The sequence below is a fragment of the Penaeus monodon genome, chromosome 41, assembly GCF_015228065.2.
Source record: "Penaeus monodon isolate SGIC_2016 chromosome 41, NSTDA_Pmon_1, whole genome shotgun sequence".
Classification (NCBI taxonomy): Eukaryota; Metazoa; Arthropoda; class Malacostraca; order Decapoda; family Penaeidae; genus Penaeus; species Penaeus monodon.
The window spans coordinates 19,828,142-19,838,141 of record NC_051426.1 but is presented as its reverse complement, the minus strand read 5'-3'; positions in this window follow the sequence as shown (position 1 = coordinate 19,838,141).

Genomic DNA, 10,000 nt, shown 5'->3' with positions numbered 1-10,000 from the left:
GAGAGAGAGAGAGAGAGAGAGAGAGAGAGAGAGAGAGAGAGAGAGAGAGAGAGAGAAATGTAGGTAAACGTGAAGAGAATGTTGCTGATCAGGTTGAAGAGAAAGTCGAGGGCGTAAGGAAGGAATTTCGTGCGTGTGTGCTTGCTTGCTTGTGAGCTCATGTGTGTGAATGTGTGTCTGTGTTTTTAGCCTGTTGAAAGAGAAAAGGAACAGGGGAAAGAGAGGGAGGAGGGGGAGAGAGGGAAAGTGAAAAGAAAGGGATAGGGAGATAATTTGTTTTTATATTTACGCCACGTTGTTTGCCCATGCACGTGTTTGCATGCACTGCATTTGCAATTTATTTGAACAGATCCTATCACGTACGTGTGTATAGGCAACATGTACGTATGTAGTTCATGCACATGTCATTCAACGAAAAGAAACTACGACGAAATGAGAGATTATTGGCGGCTTTGAATGTTCGTATTTTGCGGCAGTTGCCATGCAAAACGAATCGCAGTTCAGAAAAGCTTTCCGAGGGACCGTTGTGCAAGAAGCGGCAACGTTGGTTATATGGCGACCCAGATTCATAAAACTTGTCATATGCTTTTGTTTATGGGTTGGTTCGTATGTGCGTGTCATGTTTAGAGAAATCACATATGCTTGTGTACCTGCGTGCCGCTTCCCCGACTTAAGCCCGCGGAATCACGTGGCGCAGGGGTTGGCACCCAACCCCCTGAAGTCAGGGTCCCCGGGATAGGGGGTTTGGTGCGTCATCATTTCCTTCCCTCCCTCGCTCCTCCTGTTCTTTACTTCGCCCTGACTGTCTTTCTTCTTTGTTCCGGTCTTTGCGTTCTGATTGTTTCTTGTTTTTTCTTATTTTCCTTTCGTTCTCAAGATCTCTTTCTTGCTTTCTTTCTCATTCTTGTCGTGTTTCCCCCTTCCTCTCGCTTTTCTTGTTTCTCTCTCCTCCTCTTTGGCTACCTTTCCTCTCCCCCTCTCTCTCCCTCTCTCCTTCCCTCCTTTCTCTCCCACCCCCTCCTCCTCTCCTTATGTCTCTCCCTTTCCTTTCTCCCCCTCCTCTCAACTCAACCGCCATCCCCCTCCCCCTCCCCCCTCCCCCCGCACATCTCTTCAGTGGGCAAGTGGAGGAACCTTAAGGCGCGCGCCGCAATTGCTCTCGAGGGTGGGGTTGGGGATAGTGGGGTTAGGGGCTAAGGGGATCAGGGCTAAGGGGAGAGTTGAGGCAAAGGAGATGAGAAAACGGGGCTCGGGATGCGGGTTGGTATAGTGCGGAGGGGTCATCGGGACAGCGCTCGAAATGCAACTTCGATTATTTGTGGTCAACCATAAATAATCATTAAACGGACATGCATTAGCACAGAAATATATGCATTTCCATCCATGTGTGTGTATATATATATTTATAATATATATATATATATAATATTATATTATATATATATTTATATATATATAGATAATTTATATATATATATATTTATATATTTATATATCTATATAATTATATATATATGTTGATCTATATAGATATATATATATATATATATTTATATCTTTAGAGTATATAATATATATAGTATATTTATAATATGGTATATATATATATCTCTCTATATATTATATCTACTATATTATCTATCTTCTTCTGTGATGTGTGTGTGGTGTGTGCCTATATATATATACTATATATTATATTCATCATATTATCTATATACTATTCTTCTATAATTACTCTCTTATACTCTATATCTATATATATAACTACTATATCACCTACTATCGTATATTTATATATATATCTATATATATCTATACTATATAATCTATATTATCTCGATCTCTAATCTCTATCCTATATCTCCGTATATCTATATTCTACCCTACTATATATAATCTATATTTATTTATATATATATATATATCTCTATAGATATATATCGTCTATCTATCTACTATCTATCTATATAATGTAGATATATCCATGTCTAATGTGTTAAAATTTATATATATTATATATATACTCTATCTCTCTAATCTTTATCTATTTAAGCTCTCTCTTGCCCCGATATATTATATACTTCTTATCTCTCTGTCTCATCTATATATATCATATATATAGTCCTATGTCTCTATATTCTATTATTCTATGTGCTGTATCTTATCCATATCGATATACTCGATGAGTAATCTCGATATAGCTCTATATACAATAGATATATCTATTCTCCTATATATCTATCTCTACCTCTCTATATTATATATATATACAGATATATATCGTATTAGATCTATATATACCTCTCTCCTCTCATATTATATATTATATAGTAATATCTCTGTATAGTCCTTAATATATATTCTCTATACACTTAATTATCTCTAATATCAATATTATATATCTCTATATATAATAATAACTATATTATCTAATTACTCTATCTATCCTTAATCTCTCTATAAGAGTATCATCTATATATCTATTCTATCTCTATTCTCTCTCATTAAATCTACGATAGTATAGATAACTCTATTTTTCTAGCAGATATATAATATATATATACATCTCTATATATACTCTCTAGATATATACAACTATATCTTATATATCCTATATATATATATATCGCGCGAGCAGAGCAGAGAAGCAGAGAGAGAGAGAGCGAAATGTATATGTATATTATTGTCTAATGTATCAAATGTATATATATACTACCCCACACACCCACACACATCACCACACACACACACAATCACACACACACAAACCCACACACACACACCCCATATATATATATATCGACTATCTAGTATCTCTATTCTATATACATGTATACTGGATTTATATGTATATTATAATGTATTAATATGCTATATCGTGTAATAAATTTATATCTATATTGTATATATAATGTATACTGTATATACTGTCCTTTATAGAGATCCCTATGTTATATATATGTCTATATATGTATATATAGTATGATCATATGTGTATGATATACATACTCTATATATAACTGTATAATGTCTGTCATGTCTATGTATCTATATATGGGTCATATATAGTTATACACGTTTCTTCTATGTCTTTCTATATCTTCATGTCGTCTATATATTCTATCTCTATCCTTCTATATCTATGTCGAGGTCTCTCTGTCTCTATCTCTCTCTGTTATCTATCTGTCTCTCTCTTGTCTCTCTCCTGTGTCTCTCTCTGTGTCTCTCTCTCTCTGTCTCTCTCTCTTTCTCTTCTATCTTCTCTCTTTCTCTCTCTGTCTCTCTCTGGTTTTCTCTCTCTCTCTTGTCTCTCTCTTTTCTCTGTCTCTCTCTTCTCTTCTGTCTCTCTCTGTCCTCTCTTCTCTCCTTCTCTCTCTCTCTCTCTCTCTTCTCTCTCTCTCTTGCTCTCTGTCCTCTCTCTGTCTTTCTCCTCGTCTCTCTCTGTCTCTCTCTGTCTCTCTCTCTTGTATGTATCTCTCTCTCCATGTCTCTCTAATTCGTGCATCTCTCCTCATAATATAAATGTATCATCTCTCTCCTTTGTCTTCCTGTATGTACTGTCTCAATGTATATATATCTTTGGTATATCTCTGTATACATTGTCTCTCTATTATATATCTATCTTATATATCTTCTTTCGCTGTCTATCTATTCTATATATATCACTCTCCGCTATATCTATATACTATATCTACTATCTCTAAAATGTATCATGTCTATAATGTCTCTTTCTTTCTCTGTATATATCCTGTATATACTCGTGTATATCTTATGTATATGTCCATTTCATCTCTTCGCTGTGTATATCTGAAATTATAATGTATATAATGTATATGTATATACTATATACATATGTATATAATATGTATATATCTGTATATATATGTCTAGATATATATATATATATATATCATATACTATAAATGTCTCATGTATGTCTGTATCTGTATCTAATTATGGGTACTCATCTGTATACACTGTGTCTCTATCTGTATCTCTATCTAATATTAATGTATATATATATACTATATATCTATATACTATATCTATATCTCCATTTCTGTCTCTCTAGTCTGTCTCTCTCTCTGGCTTCTCTCTGTCTATATCTCCTGTCTGTATCTCTTCTCTGTATGTTCTCTCCTGTATCTATCTATCTGTGTGCTCTCCTCTCTTGTCTCTCTCTCTCTCGCTCTATCTCTCTCTCTTCCATGTATCTCTCTGTTGTATTCTATCTATGATATCTTCTGCTATCTCTGTCTCTCTCTGTCTCTCATCTAGTTCTCTATGTATCTCTCTGTATATCTCTATATTGTATCTCTCTTACTTTCTGTTATTCTGTATTGCTGTACTCTCTCTCTTGTATCTCTCTCTATCGCTATCTCTTTATCTCTCTGTATCTTTCTCTATATCTACTTTATCTGTATGTATCTCTCTGTCTCATTACTTTATATATATGTCTCTTCTTGTCTCCTCTCTGGTCTCTATCTTAGGTCTGTCTCCTCTACTTTCCTCTCTCTGTGTTCTCTCTCTCTGTCTCTCTCTGTCTCTCTCTCTGTCTCTCTCTCTCTATTACTCTCTCTGTCTCTCTCTTCTCTCTCTGTCTCTCTCTGTGCTCTCTCTGTCTCTCTCTGTCGGTCTCTTCTGTTCTGTCTCATCTCTTTGTCTCTCTCTGTCTCTCTGTCTCTCTCTCGTCTGTCTGTTCTACTCTGTCTGTCTCTGGCTCCTATCCCTCTACTGTCTCTGCTCTACTTTCTGGTCTCTCTGTACTCTCCTCTGTTCTCTCTGTCACTCGTCTTCTCGTGTCTCTCTATCTGTCCTCTCGCTGTATCTCTCTCTCCTTCTACTACCTGTCTCTCTTCTCATTGTCTACTGTCTGTCTGTATCTGTCCCTCTCTATGGGATCTCTCTATGTCTCCCATTGGTGTCTCTCTCTCTCTATCTCTCGTCTTCTATCTCTCTTATCTTCTACTTTCGCTGTCTCTATCTCTCTCTCTCTCTAGTCTACTCCTCGTATCATGTCATATCTATCTACTATCTCTAATGTATCTATCTCATGTCTATCTCGCGCCCTGTATGTCTATGTCTATATCTGTACCGTCTGTCTGTATACTGTACTGTGTCCTCCTCTCTGTATCTCTCATATCTCTCTCATCTCTCTAATCTATATCTATCTCTCTATTCAATTGTCTACTATTATGTAGCTATGTCTATTATCTTGTATCTATCTCATGTATCTATTCTCTGTCTCTATAACTGTCCGATATCTGTATATCATCTGTCTTATATGTCTATCTCTATCATCTCTCTCATCTATCTCGATTATCCTCTCTCTATTCATGACATCGATATATGTTATCTCTATATTGTATATATATATGATATCTCTATCGGTATATATATGTATAGCTATGTCTCTATAGGTTCTAGATGTGTCTATATATGTATACACCATCTCATGATGTCTAATCGTGTATATCTGCTGTCTATATATGTATGTATCTGTATATATATATGAATAGATACTGTCTCTCTCTATCTATCTATGTCTCTCTCTGTCTCTCTCGTGTCCCTCTCTCTCTGTCTCTATCTATCTCGTCTATCTGTCTCTCTCTGTCTCTTCTCTCTGCTCTCTCTCTGTCTATCCTAGGTCTCTCTCTGTTACTCTCTCTGTCTCGCTCTCTGTCTCTCTCTGTCTCTCTCTCTGTCTCTCTATTATTTCTTATATGTCTCTATCTGAGTCTATCTCGGGGGCCGCGAGTGGCGATGGTTCTCGCGGGCGGAAAGGCAATGGCACCCCCCCGCTCTTCCCTTGCCCCACCTCATGGCAGCCCATGCTCGCCCGGCCGCGGTGGCCGCTTGTTCGCCGCGTCGGACTCAGCACTGCCCCGACGGCCCTCTGCGTTTCTCGGGTTCGAGTCCCCGGCCGGCGCGTTGTTCTCTTTGCAAGGAACTTTCACCTTGAATTGCCTACCTAGCCACTGGGGGGCCAACCAGCCCGGCGCGTTGTTCCGGGAATGGAATTCCCCAAAAAAAGGAAACACCGGCCCTGGGTGGAAAAACGCCCAACCAGTATTCCAAGGCCCATAAAATGAAAACCTACAATTAAGGATCATCCGTGAAAGGCGGGGACCTACCACGTTAAAGAGAAAATGAAAATAAATTAATATATTTGAATAAATGAATAGTTAAAAATAAATGTATATATTATTATATATTTTATTTTATTATAGGGTATCTTATATTTTTGTTTTATGTATATATATGTTATTATTTTGTATATATTGTGTTATATGTATATTCTTGTTATTTTTTATTGTTTTTGTTTATTGTATTATATGTTATTTTGTTTTTTTTTTTGTTCTTTGTTATTTTTATTATTGTTTTATGTTTTATATATTTTTTTTCTGTTTTTTTTTTGTTTTTGTATATTTTTGTATTATTTTCTTTTTTGTCTATATTTATCTTGTTTTCTGTTTCTGTCTCCTTTCTTCTTATGTTTTATTGCTATTTTTGTCTTTTGGTTCATCTTATATTTTATATTTTGTCTCTTATTGTCTTTATTGTATCTGTCTCTCTCTCTATCTCTCTTCTCTTCTCCCCATCTTCATGTCTTTTAATCCCTATTTTTATTTCAGAAGAGCGGCCCTTTGGGTTGGAAATTTTATTACTCTATATATTATCTATCTCTCTTCTATTCTCCTATCTATTAATCAGACGACAGACGATAGGGCTTCATTTCTGTGAATATGCATGTCTGAATATATGAATATTCATTGGGTCGGACTTTTAACAAGCGAGTAGGACTCGGGGGGGGCTGCCAGTTCATGATGTGGCGAGGGAGCGACCGGCTATGGGCGATTGGCTCTTCGTCTTTTTAGCTTCTTATCATCCTCCTTTTTCCTCCTCTTTTCCGCCTCCTCCTCTTTCCTCTTCCTTTATCCTTCTCCTCCTCCTCCTCCTCCTCCTCCTCCTCCTCCTCCCCTCCTCCTCCTCCTCCTCCTCCTCCTCCTTCTCCTCTTCCTCCTCCTCCTTCATCTTCTCCTTCTCCATTTCCATCTCTTCCTTTTCCTTCTACTTCACCTTCTCTTTCTCATATTCCCTTTCTCCTTTTCTCCTCCTCCTTCTCCCCCCCCCTCCTTCCGCACCTTTCTCTTCTCCTCCTCCTCCTTCGTTTTCTTTTTTTTTCAAATTCATTTTCCTCCTCCTACTTTTAGTTCTCATTTTCATTTCCCTTCGCCTCCTTCTTCTCCGTAATCTTCTGTTTTCCTCTCTCTTTTGAGGGTCTGAGAGGATTCGACTCTAGGGACTTACCGCATTGTTTTTGCACGGGTTTTTCGAATTCCTTTCCGTGCGCGCGCGCGTGTGTGTGTGTGTGTGTGTGTGTGTGGTGTGTGTGTGTGTGTGTGTGTGTGTGTGTGTGTGTATGTGTGTGTGAGAGAGAGAGAGAGAGAAGGGGAAGAGAGAGAGAGAGAAGAGAGAGAGAGAGAGAGAGAGAGAGAGAGAGAGAGAGAGAGAGTGAGTGAGTGAGCGAGTTAGTAAGAGTGTGTGCCAGGAAGTGAGTGATTGCGAGTGTGAGCGAGAGTAAAAGTAAGCGTGAGAGTAACCTGGGTGGCGAGATGGCCGCCGGTTGATCATTCGCGCGGCGTGTAATAGAAAGTGCCCCCCCCCCCTTCCCCTCGTGCGAGAGGTCAGGCGCCCGCGGCGGAAGTGCGGCCGGGATTGATCAGAGGCGAGTGAGCACGCGGAGGTCAAGGTCGCGCGATTCAAGGGGCCGGCCGGCGGGTGGGGGGGGGGGCGTTTGCATTGACACCGCCGTCGCCATTGCCTGCATTTGGGTCGTCATCGCCAGTACTGTAATTTCGTCGTTCTCGTCAGCGTCATAGATTTTGTCGTTATCATTATCCTCCTCATTTTCGTTGTCATTGTCATCAATTCCGTCGTTATTGTTATCACCATTTTCATTGTCATCGCATTTGTTATCATAATTACCTTCATTTTTATCACCGTCATCATACCCATCATCATCATCATCATCATACCCATCATCATCATCATCATCATCATCATCATCATCATCATCATCATCATCATCATCATCATCATCATCATCATCATCATCATCATCATCATCATCATCATCATCATCATCGCACGGACTTAACGAAAATGGGGAAATGAGATAAACGTAGAATAAGATACGAGAGGCATGGAAAGGAGGAGGAGAAGAATCGGCTATAAGATTAGGATCCATTTTCGGACACGTTTACAAGAAACATTTTGAAAATTTATTTGTCGATTTTTGAGAGCTTATTTTGCGGGACCTATTCGCTGCATTTTCATGTGGATTTGTGCGTAATATATTCGAATGCACACTGGATGCCTCTGCACAGTATCTTGCAAGTGCACCCAGTGAGTTGCAAGCCCGCGTGCAACTGCAGGCGAAGGACGACGAGGAGGCGAGGTTTTCGAATTCCGGCTTGAGGAGAGAGAAAGTGGAAAGAGAAGAGAGGAGGAGAGAGCGAGAGTGAGACTTCTGCCAGATCAGAATTCCGTCCTCTTTTTTCATGGGTTTCTGTTCATGGCGCTCTCACCCGATATGTCGAGGTTCACGAGGGCAGTCCGTCCGTGCTTTTCTCGTCGACGTCGAAGGCCTCTTACGTATGTAGACGCAGCCACGCGCAGTTAGGTAAGGTCATGTCAGGTCAGGCCGGGATCCGGTGCAACTTTTAGCCCTGCTGAATAATTGATCGCAAATTCAAAGGTGAGAAGGGGGCGGCAATGCGCTCTTTTACCTGTTGTTGATGACGTCATGGAGTAGGTGGTGACGTCACGAGAGGCAGGCGAGCGCGCCCAGGTGTCCGCCCCGGTCAGAGGCGCTGGCTCCGGGTCTCGGCCCGAGGCTGGCACGGCGGGAGCGCGCGCGCGGACAGATCGCGACTGGCGCCCTCTGGTTCCTTTCATCTGTCTCTCTGCCTCATTCTCTTTCTTTTCTCTTCTCCCCTTCACCCTCCCCTACACCCACCCTCCCTCCCTTCCCCTTCCTTATCATCCACTCCTCCCCTCCTCTTACTCCTAATTCCCCTTCCCCTTCCCACTCCCCACTCTCCTCCTCCTCCTCCTCCTCCTCCTCCTCCTCCCCTTCATCCTCTTCCTCCTCCTCCTCCCCTTCCTTCTCCTCCTCCCCCTCCCCTTCCCTCCTCCTCCTCCTCCCCCTCCCCTTCCTCCTCCTCCTCCCCCCCCCCCTTCCTTCTCCTCCTCCTCCTCCCCTTCCTTCTCCTCCTTCTCCTCCTCCTCCTCCTCCTCCTCCTCCTCCTCCTCCTCCTCCTCCTCCTCCTCCCCCCTCCTCCCCCCTCCCCTTCCTCCTCCATCTCCGCCTCTTACCCTGTTCCTCTTTCTCCATTCATCTTCGCCTTCCTCTCCTTTACCCTCTCTTTACAATACTAGCTTAATCATCATGCAACATGTTCCCATGAAGTCTCGTGACAAGTCAAATCTTTATCGGTTGCTAATATGAAAGGTAGAGAGTGAGAGAGAGAGAGGGAGAGAGAAAGAGAAAGAAAGAGAGAGAGAGAAAGAGAAAGAAAGAGAAAGAGAGAGAGAAAGAAAAAGAAGAAGAAAAGAACAGTAGAAATAAGAAGAGAATGAAAAAGAGAGGGTGAACGAAGAGTGAGCCGCCGGCCAGCGAGCGACGGTTGGTCACGTCTGTATTCAAACTTGGTCATGACGTCACTGCGACGGCAGTGGGACGGGGGAGGGGGGAGGGGGTAGAGGAAGAACAAGGGAGGAGGGCGGGGAGGGGGAGGGGGTAGAGGAAGAACAGGGGAGGAGGGCGGGGAGGGGGAGGGGGGAGAGGAAGAACAGGGGAGGAGGGCGGGGAGGGGGAGGGGGTAGAGGAAGAACAGGGGAGGAGGGCGGGGAGGGGGAGGGGGTAGAGGAAGAACAGGGGAGGAGGGCGGGGAGGGGGAGGGGGAGGGGAAGAACAGGGAGAGGGCGGGAGGGG